Source organism: Neoarius graeffei, chromosome 6 (genome assembly GCF_027579695.1).
Source record: "Neoarius graeffei isolate fNeoGra1 chromosome 6, fNeoGra1.pri, whole genome shotgun sequence".
Lineage (NCBI taxonomy): Eukaryota > Metazoa > Chordata > Actinopteri > Siluriformes > Ariidae > Neoarius > Neoarius graeffei.
The window spans coordinates 55,669,864-55,689,413 of record NC_083574.1 but is presented as its reverse complement, the minus strand read 5'-3'; the positions used below and the strand labels follow the sequence as shown (position 1 = coordinate 55,689,413).

General features: G+C 43.3%; 1 protein-coding gene across 4 annotated transcripts in view; it reads right to left on the bottom strand.

Moving 5' to 3' along the window:
- Positions 1-19,550, bottom strand: part of pias1b (protein inhibitor of activated STAT, 1b) — a 97,064-nt gene that overhangs the window by 35,411 nt on the left and 42,103 nt on the right. The window contains exon 1 of one of the 4 annotated variants that reach the window (XM_060923890.1): positions 1,054-1,226. The exons of the other annotated variants lie outside the window; for them this stretch is intronic. The gene's annotated coding sequence lies outside the window, so the exon portion shown is untranslated. Of the gene's footprint in view, positions 1-1,053; positions 1,227-19,550 lie in introns of those variants that run through there. 4 annotated transcript variants of the gene reach the window in all.

Here is a 19,550-nt window from a genome sequence, read left to right as displayed (position 1 = left end):
CTGCATGTCTTTGGACTGTGGGGGAAACCGGAGCACCCAGAGGAAGCCCACGCAGACACGGGGAGAACATGCAAACTCCACACAGAAAGGCCCTCGCTGGCCACGGGGCTTGAACCCGGACCTTCTTGCTGTGAGGTGACAGCACTAACCACTACACCACCGTGCCGCCTATCCGGGATATCGAGTAGCATATTTTCCAATATTTTCACTTGTGAGGAAATCGATGAATTGTTTTGATAAATTTGGGTACTTTGTGTTTGCGTCTACATAATAAAAAGAAAATCACATACTGGCTTGAAGATCTGAAGTTTCTGTTCTCACCTTGAAAAACTCATTTTGCATACGAAATGCATCGCGGATCTGAGCGACAGTAACATTTCTCAATATTTCACTCGATGGCGTCACTCCCAGTGTTTTCCCGCTGACTAGATGCGTGTTATCAAAATGGCGAACTGGTTCAAAATTAAAAATTGATTAACTTGCGCATTTTTGTATGGATGTGTCTATAGAATATAAAGAACATTACACGGTGGCACGAAGATATGAAGTTTATCTTCGAGTGGTGAACATTTGAGTGGATGTAGGTAACAACTGTGTGGTTTTTATTTTGTTTCATTTCTAAATTGTTAAATTACTTTCAGTATACTTCTAACTCTCTGTGCTGCTGTAATATGTGAAATTCCCTCTGGCATGAATAAAGTGATTTGTCTGTCACAGCACACATGCACTGAGCGCCTCAGGACATACAAATGAGTGACGAAGTCCAATATCTATTATCGATCAAAATCCACAGTCTATTAAAGGTGATGAACCACCACTAGCCAGTTTAAAAATCATTTCATAACATATCCAAGCAATAAAGCAAAACAACAAGAAATCCGTAACTTTTCTTTCAACTGTGGTGTCATCCTGCAACCAGGAACCTCGGTGGAAACATTTCTCTCTCTTTTTTTTTTCTTAAGGAGTATACAAAACATATATGGTTAAACTGGTCACTTCAGAGTATAAACAAACAATAACCAGTAAGCTGATTTTCTCCAAAAATACACCTACCTTACATACATATGACAAGAGATCTCATTTACCAGCCCTTTAGTAAATGTTTTCATTGGGAAGGAAAAAATAAAAATACAGGAGTTTCAATAATGCTGATTTTCTTCACACTCGCGTGTATAAATGCCAATCACTCATCAACTGCAAAACGTTTGTGGAAAAGCTGATTTGCATTTATTGATGCCCACAAAACTCCATAAAAGGCAATGCTCACGGAGACCTGAAGACATCAGAATAACCGAAAGGCACTCGTGAAAGACTGCTGAAATAATCTTTACACAATCTGAAGTGGCATCCATATACTGTAGCTTAACCTTGCAAAAGTGAATGTCACTGAAACGAATCTGTGCATTAGTCACATCAAATGACTCAACAGACCATCAGGAAGTAGTTACGCAAGAAGAAAAAAAAAAAAAAAAACCACACACCACCACCACCTCATCTGCCCTACTCTGGGGAAACGGAGGAAAACTGTACTGTGGTAACAACAAAATACACCACTGTCCACGTTTATTTCCAAGTATCAGCTGGGACTTTTACATATCCTTAGAAGCTTTAAAAATGCAAATCATACTTCGTAATATGTCTGTGAAGATTCTCAATCATCCAGGTCATAGTAAACTGTGGGTGGTAGAAATGGGCAACTGGACTTGCTTGAAGATTCTTGAAAACGTTTCGCTTCTCGTCCAAAAGGCTTCCTCAGTTCTGTCTGACTAATAGGGAGTATCAGATATTTATCCTCTCCTGGATCAGAATCAGAATCAGAATTCTGATGACCAGCTCATCTAAGGTGTCACTGAGGCATCATGTTGGTGTGGGTCACTGGAGGCTGGGTGTGAATGGCGAGTCATTAGAGTGATCAAAGGATTGCCCTATGGACTCGCCATTCACACCCAGCCTCCAGTGACCCACACCAACATGATGCCTCAGGCCAAGTTTACATTAGACCGTATCTGTCTCGTTTTCTTCGCGGATGCACTGTCCGTTTACATTAAAACGCCTGGAAACGCTGGGAAACGGGAATCCGCCAGGGTCCACGTATTCAATCCAGATCGTGTCTGGTCCGGTGCTGTGTAAACATTGAGAATACGCGGATACGCTGTGCTGAGCTCTAGCTGGCGTCGTCATTGGACAACGTCACTGTGACATCCACCTTCCTGATTCGCTGGCGTTGATCTCCTGGATCAATATCTGATACTCCCTATTAGTCAGACAGAACTGAGGAAGCCTTTTGGACGAGAGGTGAAACGTTTTCAAGAATTTTCAAGCAAGTCCAGTTGCCCATTTCTACTCCGTAATAGTCACTGCATTCAACTTATGATCTGATAGTCTCAGCATGTATCTCCACATATATTAAAAAAAATATTTTCTCTACTAGTGATGCAACAATTAACCGACTTTAGACTTGACTAAATTCGACGACCAAATTAGTTGCCAGCTCGTTTAATAGTCGATGACATCACGTCTCTTTTTCACGCTAACTAGGAATGCTTTGACATTACTGCTTACTAGAGAGAAGTTAACAAATTCATGATGGCAACTTCGAAAACAAAAACCTCCAAAGTGCAGGAGCATTTCACACTGAGGTTGTGAATTGCACAAGTTGGAACGCTGACCTTAGCTGGCATGGAAGCACATCCTGCATGTCGGCGGACCCGAAGAGGAAGCAAGTTGACTCGCATGAAGATTTATCTCGGTTAGTCAGCTCGCGAGCTAGTTAGCTAATGTTAAATGTGGAAAGCCGTCTCACGTCTTCATGTTATGAGCTCTAACATTTCCTGTTTGAAATGCATATCGTCTTGAATTGTTAATGGAGTTGGAACAGAGAAGCAACTAACGACCTGTTTATTCACATCGAACCTGTTCACGTTCCGAATAACGTTTACAGTTTTAAATGCTGCACCACTGTCATAATGTCAGGGTGATGTTTACGGCTGGAGATAGTGTTGCTGCTGACTGCACAAGTTTGCAGATGGTCGGAGAATGTGACATTTTCTCACTAAACCGCAAAGAAAATTCTACACTTCCTGTTTACAAACATGGCCAAAGTGAAAGATTTATGGGTTTGATCTAGTCAGAACTTGACTTTTTTTTTGGGGGGGGGGGGGAGAGTGACAACTTGAACAACTAAACATCTCCATCTATCATGAGACTGGACAAATAGAGGGGAAACATTTATTTCGAGCACATTTCGATATTTACACAATTTTTGAAAACAAAAAAAAAATATGGCTTAAATGTAGATTTCTTAAAGGGAGTATGATAGACAGAGCCTCAACGCGCAGAAGAAGAACTTTATCCATCACACGCACACTTGTGAAATTCCTCCCTGCGTTTAACCCATCTGAAGCAGTGAACACAGTAGGGATGGCGAAAACTAAAAAAAAAAATCTTGACCGACCACCGAGCCTCATTAGCCGGTTAAAGTCGGTTAACCTGTGAGTTTACAATTCTAGAATTGGAATTATTAGAATCTATTCTAAATCTAACCACGAGCATCCGCACATTCAGTCCCAGTCGCTGCCTTCCACTCACATTACCTTTTCTACAGTGCGAAACATTTAGCCAAACGCGGCACTGATGTCGAGGGGTTTGTATTGGAGCGGAGGACAAATGGCTCCAGCTTAGAGACGGTTTCAGTTGGCCATGATGGCGTTGAAAATAAAGTCAAGTGCTAGAAGAAGTACAGAACATTCAGTGATGGGAATAACGGCGTTAAAATAAAAGGCTGTTATAACGCCGGGTAATCTAATTAATTAGCTACAATCGTTATAACGCCGTTACCAATATCAACACGCCATTACTGCATGGTATTGAAGTTGCTCTGAAGCCGTCACTGACTTGGATCACAGACATAAAAGCTGCGTTTGTCACTCCCCCTCCAGACACCACTGTCACTTCATTCTCTCCCCTTCCCTCCAAAAGTCGGCATCTGCGCCTTTATGGCCCTTTTCCACTACCCTTTTTCAGCTCACTTCAGTCCGACACGGCTTGCGTTTCGACTATCTAAGAACAGCACGACTCAGCTCGCTTCAGCCCTGCTTAGCCCCTAAAACTTGCACGGTTTTGGAGTGGGGCTGAAGTGAGCCAAACCGAGCTGAGTGAGGCTGGGAGTGTGAGGAGACACTCCCCTGTGCACTGATTGGTGAGGAGGAGTGTCCTCACATGCCCACACACGCCCCGCGAGCACGCTGGGATCTGTAAACACCGTAAACCCGGAAGAAGAAGAATTACGAATTACGAGAATTATGAAGCCTTATGCGCCTCGCCTCATCTATACGCTCTTGCCAGTATCTGTTGGCGTTGTCGGTGACAACAAGCCACAGCACCAAGACCAGCAACACTAACGACACCATGTCCTCCATGTTTATTGTTTACTATCCGGGTTGTGAGACTACCGCTTAAAAGGTCACTGATGTCACTGTTTGCACCGCCTAACGACATCACATGACGTCCACCCACTTTCGCTAACTCCACCCAATGTGTCCACCCACTTCCAGCCAGCACGGTTCAGCGCGGTTGTAGTCGAAATGCAACTCCAACAGCCCCACTCAGCCCGACTCAGCCCAACTCAGCACCGCATGGCTCAGCCCAACTCAGCCGCGTTGGTAGTGGAAAAGCGGCATTAGTTTGTGTGGAGAGATATGATCTGCAATAACATGCATTGTTGGCTACAGACCGAAACATACTTTCAGAATGCACTGGCCAAGGCAGGACTAAACTCGATGTGCCTTCTAATAATAATTAAAAAAAAAAAAAAAAAAAAAAAAAACAATAGTAATTTGTAAGCTAAAAAGCCTGTGTCTACACTTTTCTTTCGCCGAGTGGCAGCTGTCTTCAACTGGGGCGGGAGGGCGGGACATGACTGAATGGGTATTTCTGATTTGTCAGCTGTTGTCCTTACACCGCATGGCATGCCCCAAGCGTTTACAACACAGAATTCCAGGTTCTCCGCTCCAAAATCGGCAGCTTCAAAACGACTGATTTTTTTTTTTTAACCGACAACCAAAAAAAAATTAACCGGTTGACGTTGATTCGGTCAACCATCGGTCAAACGGTCATCGGTTAACATCCCTAGAACACACACGTACCCAGAGCAGTGGGCAGCCATGCTACCAGCACCCAGGGGTTAGGTGCCTCGCTCAAGGGCACTTCAGCCTAAGGCCACCCCCATGTTAACCTAACCGCACGTCTTTGGACTGTGGGGGAAACCGGAGCACCCGGATGGAACCCACGCAGACACGGGGAGAACATGCAAACTCCACACAGAAAAGCCCACGCTGGCCCCTAGGCTCGAACCCAGAACCTTCCTGCTATGAGGCGACGGTGCCCCCCACCGTACACCAATAAAAAACAACTACGAGCTGAACTGCTGCTACCATTTCTGTACTGTTTTACTATTCCCTGTGCCATTCATCACCACAGATTCACTCCATTTTAATGAACCAAGTTGTGGAAGTGCAGGGAAATACCTACCAGCATTTTTAAACATGTTTGTGTACAAACCAAAATGTTCCATCCTTACACTTTGTCATGTTCACCTCTCATCTGTATAAACATTACCTGGTATCAAGAAATGTAAACATTCCCAGTGGCTGTTCAAATGTTTTTCGTTTACTGGTTAAAACTCTGTAAAGCAACTCCGTTTCACAAACCGCCATTCAAGTCCACCGCTACTTCCTGGTTCAAGTGGGAAACTGGCAGGTTGGACCATAACAAGGAAACAGGGGTGTTTGGCATTATGGGCCAGGTGTGTTTTTAATGTAAATGATAAATAAGGACATTTTGTCTGTGCAAAGGGGTCTGGGTGAACAGTGTTTTGTATGTTTGTTTGGTGTGTGTTCAGTCTAGTCATTTTATAATAAGTGAAGTATTAACTAGTTAATGGATTTATTTTTGGATTTGGTTTGTCAGGTGGGTGGCGCTACAGTGAGCCTCTAACAAGAACATGTGGAGATGCCGACTTTCCTCCTTTTCAATACAGAAGTGCAATTGTAGCCCAAATTAGTCGCAATAGAGTGTAGACAGGTGGCACGAAGGTGTAGTGGTTAGCACTGTCGCCTCACAGCAAGAAGGTTCTGGGTTCGAGTCCAGCGGCCGACGGGGGCCTTTCTGTGTGGAGTTTGCATGTTCTCGCCGTGTCTGCGTGGGTTTCCTCCGGGTGCTCTGGTTTCCCCCACAGTCCAAAGACATGTGGTTAGGTTAACTGGCTAAATTGCTCTACTGGCTGAATTGCTCTAAATTGCCCATAGGTGCGAATGTGTGCAAATGGTTGAATCGGCATGGCTTTGAGAAAGAAAACAGATCCAGAAGAAGCCACTCTCAGGCCAAGTTTGCATTAGACCGTATCTGTCTCGTTTTTTTCACAGATGCACTGTCCGTTTACATTAAAACGCCTGGAAACGCCGGGAAACGGGAATCCATCAAGGTCCACGTATTCAATCTAGATCGTGTCTGGTCCGGTGCTGTGTAAACATTGAGAATACGAAGATACGTGGATACGCTGTGCTGAGCTCTAGCTGGCGTCGTCATTGGACAACGTCACTGTGACATCCACCTTCCTGATTCGCTGGCGTTGGTCATGTGACGCGACTGCTGAAAAACGGTGCGGACTTCTGCCTTGTATCACCTTTCATTAAAGAGTATAAAAGTATGAAAATACTGCAAATACTGATGCAAATACTGCCCATTGTGTAGTTATGATTGTCTTTAGGCTTGTCATCCTGCCACTTGCAAGTGGTAAGTGATATGCGCTGGGATCACACACAGCGGCTCAGTCCCGAATCACTGCTCGTGCACTTCACTCGCGTGCTCTGTGAGCTGCGCAGGGCCGGAGTGCGCACCCTCCAGAGGGCACTAGCTGTTCAGGGCGGAGTGATTTGGAGCGCAGGATGCCTGCGGAGCCGAGCGTATCCGTGTATTGGCGTTGCTGTGTGCACGCGAATCGTGTATTAGTGTTGCTGTGTGCACACTAATCGTTTTAAAAACGTTAATCTGATGATCCGCTGATACGGTCTAACGTAAACCCCACCTCACTAACAGCCCTACGGCTAGCTGGTTCACAAGCTAACAATGATTTGCATGTTCCCGTTAAGGCGTACCTGCTGAAATTGGCTTCCTTTTCATTTTCTCTGACAGCTTCCATATTTTAAGTCAGAAGTTATATTCATGAAAAATGTATCGTTTACCATGTCTACTGATGATGTCGCTAACTTTACTGTAGTCTAGTTTCAGTGGGATTGCTGCTAGAATTGAAATTTTATGTGACAAGCAGACAAGGGTTATGATGCACACAGTGAAACCTCCCAGTGTGGTTGTATTAAATATAGCAGAACAGATTTACAGGGTTCACAGGCATACTGTGGTTTTTTGTCCCATGGTGATGTTTTCTAGCTCTCCCTTTTAGTTATGCTATCATAGTTAGTCCTGCTGGAGTCCCTGGTTGCACTCAACACACAATGTATGCTGTTCTTAATCACTGTGTGACAACAAGCATACCCAACAATCTGCGTTTCTCACGCCACTCCTGAGATATCAGTGATCCTGACCTCTCCTGATCCATCCTAATGCCCTACTTCTGGCTGGAATCTTATCACTTCATTCCTGTATTGGACGGCTTAAAGATACACTTTGGGCATACTCACATGAAGAATGAATGCCTTGTACCTCTCCCGAGAGCAATTGTACCCCCTCCCGCCTCCCCCGGTGGCCTGAACTCACAATGCACGTTATGTTTCGGTCCCAAGCGTGCTTACATTGTCACAATGCAGCTTTACTCACTGACTACAATTCATGTTCATCAGTAAGGTGAGAAACAGACCCTTTATTAACCAAAATATTCTCCAACGAATTGAAAAGTGCACACTATAGCATTCGAGTTCTGTGTGGTTAGCAATCTCACTGTGCACGAGCCCGAGTGCACTTCTTCCGAGCAGACCAAGTGAGGTACGCAGCGATCGCACTCATCAAACGAACTGGACTTTGGTGGTCAAACGTGCTCAGGTGCAGTTCGGATCACCTAATGCGAGTACACCCTTAGAAGATGGCCTTGGACTGCAACTGGCATGATAACTTTAGGTCTGCAGTTGCCCTGAAGCGTTTTGAGCTCTAGCCTCCATCAGTGAACAGCTGCTAAATTCATCTATAAATGAACTTCCTAGTTACACAATTGCACTTTTTGACCATATAGGACACTTATAGAAGAGAGTTATTTATTAAAAATCACGCTATCTGAAATCACCCAGATGAGGATGGGTTCCCTTTTGGAGTCCGGTTCATCTCAGGGTATTCTCCTCACATCATCTTGGGGAGTTTCTCCCCTCGCTACTGTCACCTCATGCTTGTTCATTAGGGATAAATTTATACATTTAAAATTTATCTACAACCCCAATTCCAAAAAAAATTAGGATGCTGTCTAAAACAGCCTCTCTCAACCAGGGTGCCGTCTGGCTTTGTTAGGGGTGCCATCAAAAATTATATATTCTAACACTGAAATAAAATGAATTAAAATTCCAAAAAACAATAGTTACACTAATGCAGATCACTGCCGCCTCATGCATCATCAAAATTTGTCTCACGGCCCCCTTTCCCATGTCACAACCTCACTGCCGGGGTCAGCGTATGGTCAGCGTGACTGCGTATATTTTATATGGGGGTGCCTTGAGAATTTGCATACTTCTGAAGGGGGCCGTGACTGAAAAAAGGTTGAGAAACGCTGGTCTAAAGCACAAAAACAGCATGTGGTGATTCGCAAATCATCGCAACCCTATACTTCACTGAAAATAGCACAAAGACAACATATCAAATGCGGAACCTGAGAAATCATCGTTTCTTGAAAAATATATGCTCATTTTGAATTTGATGCCAGCAACGTTTCAAAAAAAAAAAAAACAGTTTGGACGAGGCAACAGAAAACAGGAAAAGTTGTGTAATGTTTAAAAAAAAAAACACAAAGTTTAATTAGCAACAGATCAGTAACATGACTGGATATAAAAAAAGAGCATCCCAGAGAGGCTGAGTCTCTCATACCACTTTTCCACCAAATCAGTTCCAGGGCTGGTTCGGGGCCAGTGCTGGTGCTGGTTCACAACTCGTTCAACTTGCGAGCCAGCTGAGAACCAGCTTGCTTTTCCATAGCTCGCGGTGCTAAGAGAAAACACGTCATTACGTCGCTGTATACGTCAGTTACGTCGTTGTATATGTCATTACATCGCTACGTTTACATAAACCTTGGCGCGAATATCAAAGCAAAAACAACGCGGAAGAAGCAGCAGCAGCAGCAACAATAATAATGGATGACTTCGCGTTTGTACAGCTGTGGCTTCTCGTCGCTTAAAAATGGAGATCTTTCACGGTCTTGCTATTGTTGTCGGTCTTAACAACTCCGCCCCCCCCGCTGACGTAAGCGGTTCTTTCCTCTGGTCCAGCAGAGAGTTGGTGCTAGCCTGGAACCGGTTTTTCTGGCCCCAGAGCCAGTTCTTTGTCAGTGGAAACAGAAAACCCGGTTCCAAACTAAGCACTGGCCCCGAACCAGCCCTGGAACTGCTTTGGTGGAAAAGGGGCATCAGAAGTAAAGATGGGGAGGGGTTCAGCGCTCTGTGAAAGGGCAAACAGTGCAACAATTTAAAAAAAAACGTTCCTCAATGTAAAATTGCAAAGAATGTTGGAAATCAATCTATGGTACACATCATTAAAAGATTCAGAGAATCCAGAAATCTCTGTACACACGGGACAAAGCCAAAAACCAATATTGGATGCCTGTGATCTTTGGGCCCACAGGCAGCACTGCATTAAAGACAGACCTGATTCTGTAGTGGAAATTGCTGCATGGGCTCAGGAACACTTCAGAAAACCATTGTCTGAGAACACAGTTCATCACTGCATCCACAAATGCAAGTTAACCCTTTCACGACTGCAAACCACTATCCCGGTCTGGAAAATATGGAATGTTTCAACGCGACAGACCACCAAAAAAAAAAACCCTACAGTCTCGTGTATTTCTTGCCATGATCACGGCAGACTGCTGTTCGGGTCTCACCATAGTAGGGAAACCCATGTATTGTATACGCCGACTGGTTGAGAAATCGGATTCCCCGGGATTTCCTACGATGTAGTTTACAAAAGCAAAAATGTTATTTTATGCCAATTAGGGTTAGGGATCTTTCTTGTGGTAAATATCTCATCTCATTATCTCTAGCCGCTTTATCCTGTTCTACAGGGTCGCAGGCAAGCTGGAGCCTATCCCAGCTGACTACGGGGGAAAGGCGGGGTACACCCTGGACAAGTCGCCAGGTCATCACAGGGCTGACACATAGACACAGACAACCATTCATACTCACATTCACACCTACGGTCAATTTAGAGTCGCCAGTTAACCTAACCTGCATGTCTTTGGACTGTGGGGGAAACTGGAGCACCCGGAGGAAACCCACGCGGACACGGGGAGAACATGCAAACTCCGCACAGAAACGCCCTCGCCGGCCACAGGGCTAGAACCTGGACCTTCTTGCTGTGAGGCGACAGCGCTAACCACTACACCACCGTGCTGCCTGTGGTAAATATTAGTAGCTAAAACATGAATTTCCTTATAAATATTAATCACAGTTCTGGCGGATGTAAAAAAAAAAAAATGATGTGGAAGGTTCTTCTGATGAAGAATTTCAAAGTGATTCAGGAGAATTTGAAACACTTGATACAATTTTTGCTGAAAGAGACCATTTAGCCAGCACTTGGCATAATACTGCAGGCAACAGCAATGACGAATCAGCTTTTGAAGGCTTCAGTTGCGCCAATGTATATGAGATGCCCAAAAATTAACTTTTTAAAAATTAACGTCGGTCACTTAATGAACACGTTGGTCCTACAAAAATCTCTGAAAAAGATGCAACAGCACTAAATTACTTAAGTAATATTGGCTGGCGTTGAGTGGTATATCAGATATATTCAATTCAGTTAGCATGATATTGAATGAGTCAAACACGAGTGCAATACATCGTGCTCACTGAATGGAATATATCTGATATACCAAGAAAATATACCAGTCATTATTATTATCATCATCATCTCATTATCTCTAGCCGCTTTAGAACAGGATAAAGCGGCTAGAGATAATGAGATGAGATGATTATCATCATCATCATCATCATCATAATATACAGTACACATACACTCTTCCAGTTTTTCAATGTCCATTAGTATGTTTTTCTCTTGTAAATATGCATGAAGAATATATAATGAAGTTTTGGTAGCCTTTAGGGTGTTTATGTCTTTCGTTTCAGTTTATTTATTTAGTATTTAATTATAGCATAGCTAATTCTAGCACTGGATTAGCCTAGTCTTTCTGTTTCCCAGCAAACAAAGAAATGATTGTGGGCACGTGCAGAAGAGAACTTGTGTCACTGGATATTCGCATCAGCTCCGACGAGTGAGGTCATGTTGTCTTGACAACATGCAATATCGTAAACCATATTGCACGCTCATTCTCTTTTGAGTAGAGTGACAATACACATAGGATAAGCGATATGCTAACAATATTGCATGCTATCAAACCAAATGAATGAAACCCGCTAGAAGGGAATGAAATATATGTTTTTATTCCATCGAAAAAGTGTCCTGTATGTATAATAATTCCAGTTATTTTATGATATTTCAGAGATGTCCAGAAGCACCCGTGACCGGTGGTTTTGTCTGCCTACACAGAAGGTCTGCACCAGCTACTCGATCCCAGAAAATAAATTAAAAAAAAAAACCAACAACTTGCCTTTCAATGTTCAAGTGATTTATACAAGTCTCCGCTGCTCATAATTTGCTGCAAATCCAATTATTTCACCACAAAATTGTCTTCAATTTGGGTCATGACTGGAAGCGACACCGTATTCGTTGATTGATTCTCGTGCTTCGATTGGTTGAGCCGGACCACGCGACCATGCCGTAGCGCATGTAGTTCTGTTACAGAGCCAGGCAGCGTACTAAAGAGAGTAACCGAGAAACCCAAGCACACACATCTGGAGGGAAAATTTCATACATTTTTTGCAAGCATTTTACAAGGAAATGGCTAGTAATTTATTCGCAGAGAATGCACCAGAACGCACAAGAAGTAGGGATGGCGAAAACTAAAAAAAAATCTTGACCGACCACCGAGCCTCATTAGCCGGTTAAAGTCGGTTAACCTATGAGTTTAAACAGGGATGCAAACGGCGCGCCTTTTTCACGGCTCGTGCAGATCCGATTTTTTTTGGGGGGGGGTTGGAGTGTCTGAATAATTTCATCAGAGTAAATTCTGTATTAAAATTACTACATCAGCAAATGCCGTTACAGTCCATGAAAAAGCCGTGAAAAAGTCGGCATCTGCGCCTTTAGTTTGTGTGGAGAGATATGATCTGCAATAACATGCATTGTTGGCTACAGACCGAAACACACTTTCAGAATGCACTGGCCAAGGCAGGACTAAACTCCATGTGCCTTCTAATAATTAAAAAAAAAAAAAAAAAAAAAAACAGAATAGTAATTTGTAAGCTAAAAAGCCTGTGTCTACACTTTTTTTCTTTCGCCGAGTGGCAGCGGGAGGGCGGGACATGACTGAATGGGTGTTTCTGATTTGTCAGCTGTCTTCAACTGGGGCGGGAGGGCGGGACATGACTGAATGGGTGTTTCTGATTTGTCAGCTGTCGTCCTTACACCGCATGGCATGCCCAAGCGTTTACAAACACAGAATTCCAGGTTCTCCGCTCCAAAATCGGCAGCTTCAAAATGATTGATTTTTTTTTTCACCGACAACCAAAAAAAAATTAACCAGTTGACGTTGATTCGGTCAACCACCGGTCAAACGGTCATCGGTTAACATCCCTAACAAGAAGGCATGTAAATTTCAAAATTTTCAGAACTGAACTGCAGATCCCGAAAACCACAAAGGCAAATGGCACGACATTATGGCCCAATCCCAATTCTAATTTCTACCCCTACCCCTTCCCCTTGGCCCTTCCCCTTGAAACTGAGCTACAAGGGATAGGGCTTGAAATTCAACCCTTACATATTGGGATAGCCCTTCAACGATCGCATACGTCATCGCGTACCTCCGTCAGCGTTTACGTTAGCAAAACGCAACCAAATGCGTCATTGGCTGCGACCAGCCGCTACAGTCAGAGCCAGAAATCTCTGCTGGCAGGGTGTGATTTGTTAACTAACACCACTGAATGGGAGATCTTTGGCGCTTCGTGCACCACATCCGACAGAATGAGGTGTCAGAACACTCATGTAAACAATAAAAGCGAGAATAACAGAACAAAACGTACGCAGTAAAGCAACCGAAAACAATACTCACTCCCAAAGCTTTTTAGCAGCAGCTTGGATTTCAGAAATCGCTGCTCATTCTCAGCTCGAAAGCGAATCAAGCGGCGTGTTTCCTCTGGATAACAACTTAAAACACGTAAATAATGGAGAAAATACATTTATGACAATCTTTCGCCGCGGGAACCGCCATCTTTATGAAATCCGCATGAAATCTCGCTGAAATCCGCATGGCATTGTGGGAAATCACTCAAACCCCTTCGTTCGGAGTCTGCTCCAGGAAAATCTCCGTTTGGAGGGGTACAGAAGCCCTCCCCCTTCCCCTACCCCTCCGCGTTAACTGGGATTGGGATACCCCTACCCCTTCACGTGAACGCGCAAAATGGAGGGGAAGGGCCAAGGGGTTGGTCCAAGGGGTGAAATGGGATTCGGCCTATGACTGATGAAATGAAGGCTTGTTGCTGGTTTGCTGTTGATCGATGTTATGAAATTCAATCGAGACGAACTACATTGGTCCCAAAATTCCAAAAACACTGGAAGATAGGTTCAAAAGTTGGCGATGTGATGCCTAGAGACCAACATGTACAAATAAAGCACTATTTTCATTTTTTTCAGATGACAGACCTAAATCAACCACATACGTCAATAAAACAAAAAGTCAATTTTTAAAAAACATGTATCTGGACATGAATGAAATTACGAAGCGACACTGTACTGAATAAAAAAAAAAAAAAAAATGTATAATAGAAATTTGCTAAAATTTCAAACTAGAAGAAAATTCGTTTCATTTCACATTGTATTACTTGATTTAATAATACACACCTGTGTGAAAGCTCATTAGTGCATACGCATGTATGTACCAAGTAAGCAGCAATTTCATCAATTTCTCCTCTACACAAATTATGGTTGGTTTTTAGCAATGATTAGGCCAGATTGTGTGATTTTAAAGATAAATCAATAAGAAATTCACATTTCCACATCTGTGTATTTACCCGTGTTCAGTTTGTCATAAGCGTTACACAACCTCAAAGCAGAATTCCTCGAGTTTCCAACGGTATCAAAGATTACTCTGGCACACACGCTAGTTCACCATCTTTCCTTTTAAATTTGTGTACTGGTTTATACTGAATATAATGAAGTTACTTTGTGTTAATGGTATTTCTTATAAAGTAGTAGTCTGTATATGAGGTTACAGTTAAAACCAGATATAAACAATATCCAGAAACACCGCCGCCTTCTCTGGGCCCGAGCTCATTTATAATGGACTGAGGTGAAGTGGAAAACTGTCCTGTGGTCCGAGGAGCCAAAATTTGAAATTCTTTATAGAAATCATTGACACCACGTCCTCCAGGCTAAAGAGGAGAGGGACCATCCGGCTTGTTATCAGTGCACAATTCAAAAGCCAGCATCTGTGATGGTACGAGGGCACATTAGTGCACATGACATGGGTAGCTTGCACATCCGAGACCATTAATCCTGAATGATATATCTAGACAGTGTCTCAAGGAAGGTCTTACTTATTTCGGTATGACAATGCCAAACTGCTTTCTGCACATATTACAACTGCATGGCTCCTCAGTAAGAGTCTAGGCGCTAAACTGGCCTGCCTGCAGTCCAGATCTGTCTCCCATTTAAAACATATGGCGCATTATGAAGTGCAAAATACAAGAAAGGAGACCCTGAACTGTTGAGCAACAGAAATTGTATATCAGACAAGAATGGAACAACGTTTCTCTTTCAAAACTACAGCAATTGATATTTGAATATTGTCTTCAATACATTTTCCCTTGTATTTCCTGTCACCAAGGCACATGGTAGAAACTAACACGTTACTACCACCAGAAGGTGGCGGTAATGTACCTAAAAGCTGTTCGTCATCCGCCATTAATCAACTGATCGTTAATCAGAACAACTCATTACTGTTACGTGCTGGTAAAACTTGTAGCACTGCGAGATTAGAGGCGAGAAACATGCAAAGCCAAAGACTATTATAGCCATCAAGAAGTTGTGTGGAAGTCCTCTTTTTAAAAAAATAAAAATAAAAAAGCAGCCTTGTACCTCTGCCCAGTAAAGCTAGTTCTCTCTCTCAAGCCTTTTTTTTTTGTCATTTCGACCATATACAGTTGGTGCAGTACACAAAATGAAACGACGTTTCTCCAGGACCATGGTGATACATTAAACATCACAGGATTACAAATCTACAAATAACAACAAAGTGCAGCGAGTGCAAACATTCCAGACAATAAACTACACAAAGTGCAAACATCAATGACAAAGTGCAAACATCAAGGACAGTACAAAAAAAACAGTACAGTGCCAACCAGTACCTGTCACTGATAACGTGCAGAAAGTTGAGTGCGCGTTTTGAAGTAGCATATGTAAAAAGAAATAAATAAATGTAAACATTGCGTACGAGAGAAGCATTGTAAACAGTGTAAAAAGTGATAGCGCATTATTGTTCACCGTGGGAGTGCTGTGTTCAGCAGTCTGTGTGCATCAGTCCAGTCCTCGAGTTGAGGAGTCTGACGGCATGTGGAAAGAAACTATTACAGAGTCTGGCTGTGAAGGCCCGAATGCTTCGGTACCTTTTTCCAGATGGCGGGAGGGTGAAGATTGTGTGAGGGGTGTGTGGGATCAGCCACGATGCTGGTGGCTTTCCGGATGCAGCATGTGGTGTAAATATCCTTGATGGAGGAAAGACAGACTCCAATGATGATCTCCGCTGTCCTCACTATCCGCTGTAGGGTCTTGCAAATTTCTAGTTTAATTTTCATTTTATTCTCTCTCTCTCGCAGAGATTCCACAATATTGCCATAAAGCAGATGCCTCAATATTCTGGCTTTTATTGTTTATTGTGAACCAAATAAAGCCGACATGAAACCACACCAGTGTGTTTTTATGCAGCGTGCCAGTGTTCCACAACCCGAGGTGGGACATGTAGTACAATGGAGCATCAGCATCTAGCATGACGTAGAACACACTACGTGTCAGAAATCTGGATACCCCACTGCTTACGGTATTTTTTTTCGTTGCTGTCAAAATAATACCGGCTAGTGAACCAAGTGTTAAGGTGCTTTTTTTTTTTTTTTTAGCCATACACATTTATACTAGCCTGGGAAATCCCATGCTGCTTTGCACAATCGTTCCGATCTGAAAAGACAGCATGGAAACTATGGTCTAAAGGCTCACCTGAGTTAGGGAGCCAATCAGAGAGTGGGGAGGGGTGGAAAGACGGTGACGCGTACTACTCGACAAACGGAAGCTTGTCGTTTATTTGGGACTGTTTACGGATCACATTTAACACGGCGGCGAGCGATACGAACCAAACTTTCGATCAAGCTTTAGACACTGTTCTGAATAGTTTAGAGCGAAAGTTTGTTTTAAAAAAAGAACAGTGTTTGGCGTTTCAGTCTTTCTTCGCCTCTTCGTCGCTCTAACTACGTCACCGGGTACAACTGCCATGATTGGCCATGGGCTACGTATACGCCAAATGATAGACATTCGCAACGTCCAATGAACGGCCGTTGACAATCGTAAACCACACCTCCCCTACGAAAAATTCAGTAGGCGGATTCCAGACCATATTTCACTTGTGATATGGTCTGGTGTTAACCAGACTACGTTTATACCATTCTACAAAAGCAAACAAAGTTGCTGTGCAATCAGAAATATTTTGGAGGAGAAGGTGAAAGAGAAGCAGGAAGCTATTTGTGGTAGAAAGGTACATAGACCTTAGACGCCAAGGACGAAGAGTTTTTAATTTGAACTGTTAAATGTCAAAAACATCACTGATCTATGAAGAATGGTCGAATAGTTCCAATTGATTACTGAATCATAATTTTGCTTGAAATGCCCGTCCCTCATAGATACAATGCTGTATTACATAAAATATTGTAAATAATTTTTTTTCGCGGCCGGGTTTCCATCAAATCCTGCGCTCCGATTGGCTGGCGAGCGGGTCTGTATCCTAATATACGGACCCCAGTTACGGACCTCTGGCGACTCGCTCATTCACAACAACAAACATAGTAGCAATTTTTGTCAACATTTATTTTCGCAGTTCTCAGGAGAATAGCATTAATTTTACAGCATGGATAGAAATAATGACAGTCTTCACAGCGAAAGTGAGTTTTACTACCCTGAGGAAGAAGAAATAAAAGAAAACATTTCAGGAGAAAGCTACAAACCTCTGTTACTAATGCCGAGCAAAAACATGGCTGAATCCTGAATGACTCAATTTTGTATAAATAGGGGACTACATAGGCGGCAAAATGTAGTTTCTTTTTTCCTACCATGGAAGTGCACTTGTATACCGAGGAGGAAGCAATCTGCATTACAGCCGTGAATGAGGATTCAAAATGGCGGCTCGGCTCGGTTTTCCCTTTCAGGCGCTCTCGCTTTCTGTTAGAATTTGGCAAAGAAAAAAATTATTATTTACAAGCTTAAGGTCGGTCCGTATGGTGAAATACCGTGACCTCGGCCTTGAATACTGACCTCGGCCCAGAGGGCCTCGCTCAGTACTTTCAAGACCTCGGTCACAGTATTTCACCATACGGACCTCCCAGCTGGTAAATAACACATATTACGTCACGCAACCGTAACCACAACATTTAAGCCTGCCTTTCCTTTACTGAATCACACAACTTTTAGATGATATTTTGATGCCACTCCTGCAGGACACACAAACAGTCCTGTTCAACAACCAGAAATTAAATAAGGCTACGTTCACACTGCAGGCTGAAGTGACTCAAATCCGATCTTTTCGCCCATATGTGACCTGTATCCGATCTTTTATTGACAATATGAACGACACAGATCCGATTTTTTCAAATCCGACCCAGGCCGTTTGGATATGTGGTCCTAATTTCGATTCCTATCCGCTCTTTTCATATGCGACTTCAGTCTGAACTGCCAGGTCGCATTCATCCGACTTACACGTCATCAACAAGCCACAAACGTCACTATTCTGCACTGAAGTAGGCGGCGGGTCTCTCAAAAAAAGTTACAACAACATGGCGCATAATCACGGGCGCAGATAGAGGGGGGGACTCGTCCCCCCCAGATTTAAATTCACCTCGTTCGGTCCCCCCCACTTATAGGGAGGAAAAAACGTCTATGCTGTCTTTCTTTGCATAAGGCAAACCTCACGGAAAAATCAAAAGACTAATTACCATTCGGTTTATTGAGGTGCACGGCAGTGTATACATAGTTGCAACAACTCACATAAAACAAAACAAAGACTGATATTCGGTTGGTTGAGCTGCGCAGACTGCACAGGTTGCGAGCTCGAGCTTGGTTGCTATGGTTACTAACAACAAGTCTGACAGGCATATCGGGGTTGGGGTTGGTTTGCTGGCAGCTTTGTCCCCCCCAGTTTTTTGTCCCTCCCCCAGTTCAAAAAACGTATCTGCGCCCCTGCGCATGACATCAATGCGAGGGACGCTTCGGGCTGTGAAGGTTCTGAATCTTCTCAATGGAAGGACGCAGAGGTTAGGGAGCTGATTTCCATTTGGGGGGATGCAGCTATTCAAGCTAGATTGGATGGGTCATACCGCAACTGGGCGGTTTTACTTCCGTAAACACTGGCCATGCTCACTGCGTGTGACGTCGTCGTATCCTGCAATGCGCATGCGGAACACTTTTAGGTCGCTTTTCGTTCATACTGAGGATCACATACAAGTCGCATATATTTGTTAATGTGAACGACCTCACAAAAAAATCGGATTTCACAAAAAAATCGGAATTGAGCATTAAGCCTTGCAGTGTGAACGTAGCGCAAGTAAGGGGAGAGGGGGAGGAGAGAAAGGGAAAAAAAAAACTTCAAAGATTTAAAAAGGGAACACGTTGATAGTGACAATATTTAAAAACATGCATATTGTACAGGTTGAATATATGATCTGAGGCACACGATTATTTGCACAAGCTGATACACCGTTCCTTTGCAGCTTCTCTCTGGATTTAGAAACAGACAAATGGGCAAATCGTTTAATACTGCACTTTCAAACCCCAAATAAATCCGTAGTGTAAAAAGAAGTTGTTGTACACTGTGTGTAGAATACCTGCTGGGCTTCCCACGCTCTGAAATTGCAGCCAGGTAATTTAACCCTCTGGGGTCAAGAGCTACACTGGTGAAGCTCGGCAGGTTTACAATGAGTAGGTCATGTATTTACACGAATATCTTTGCGAGTTTTTAAACCATACAAGCATGATAA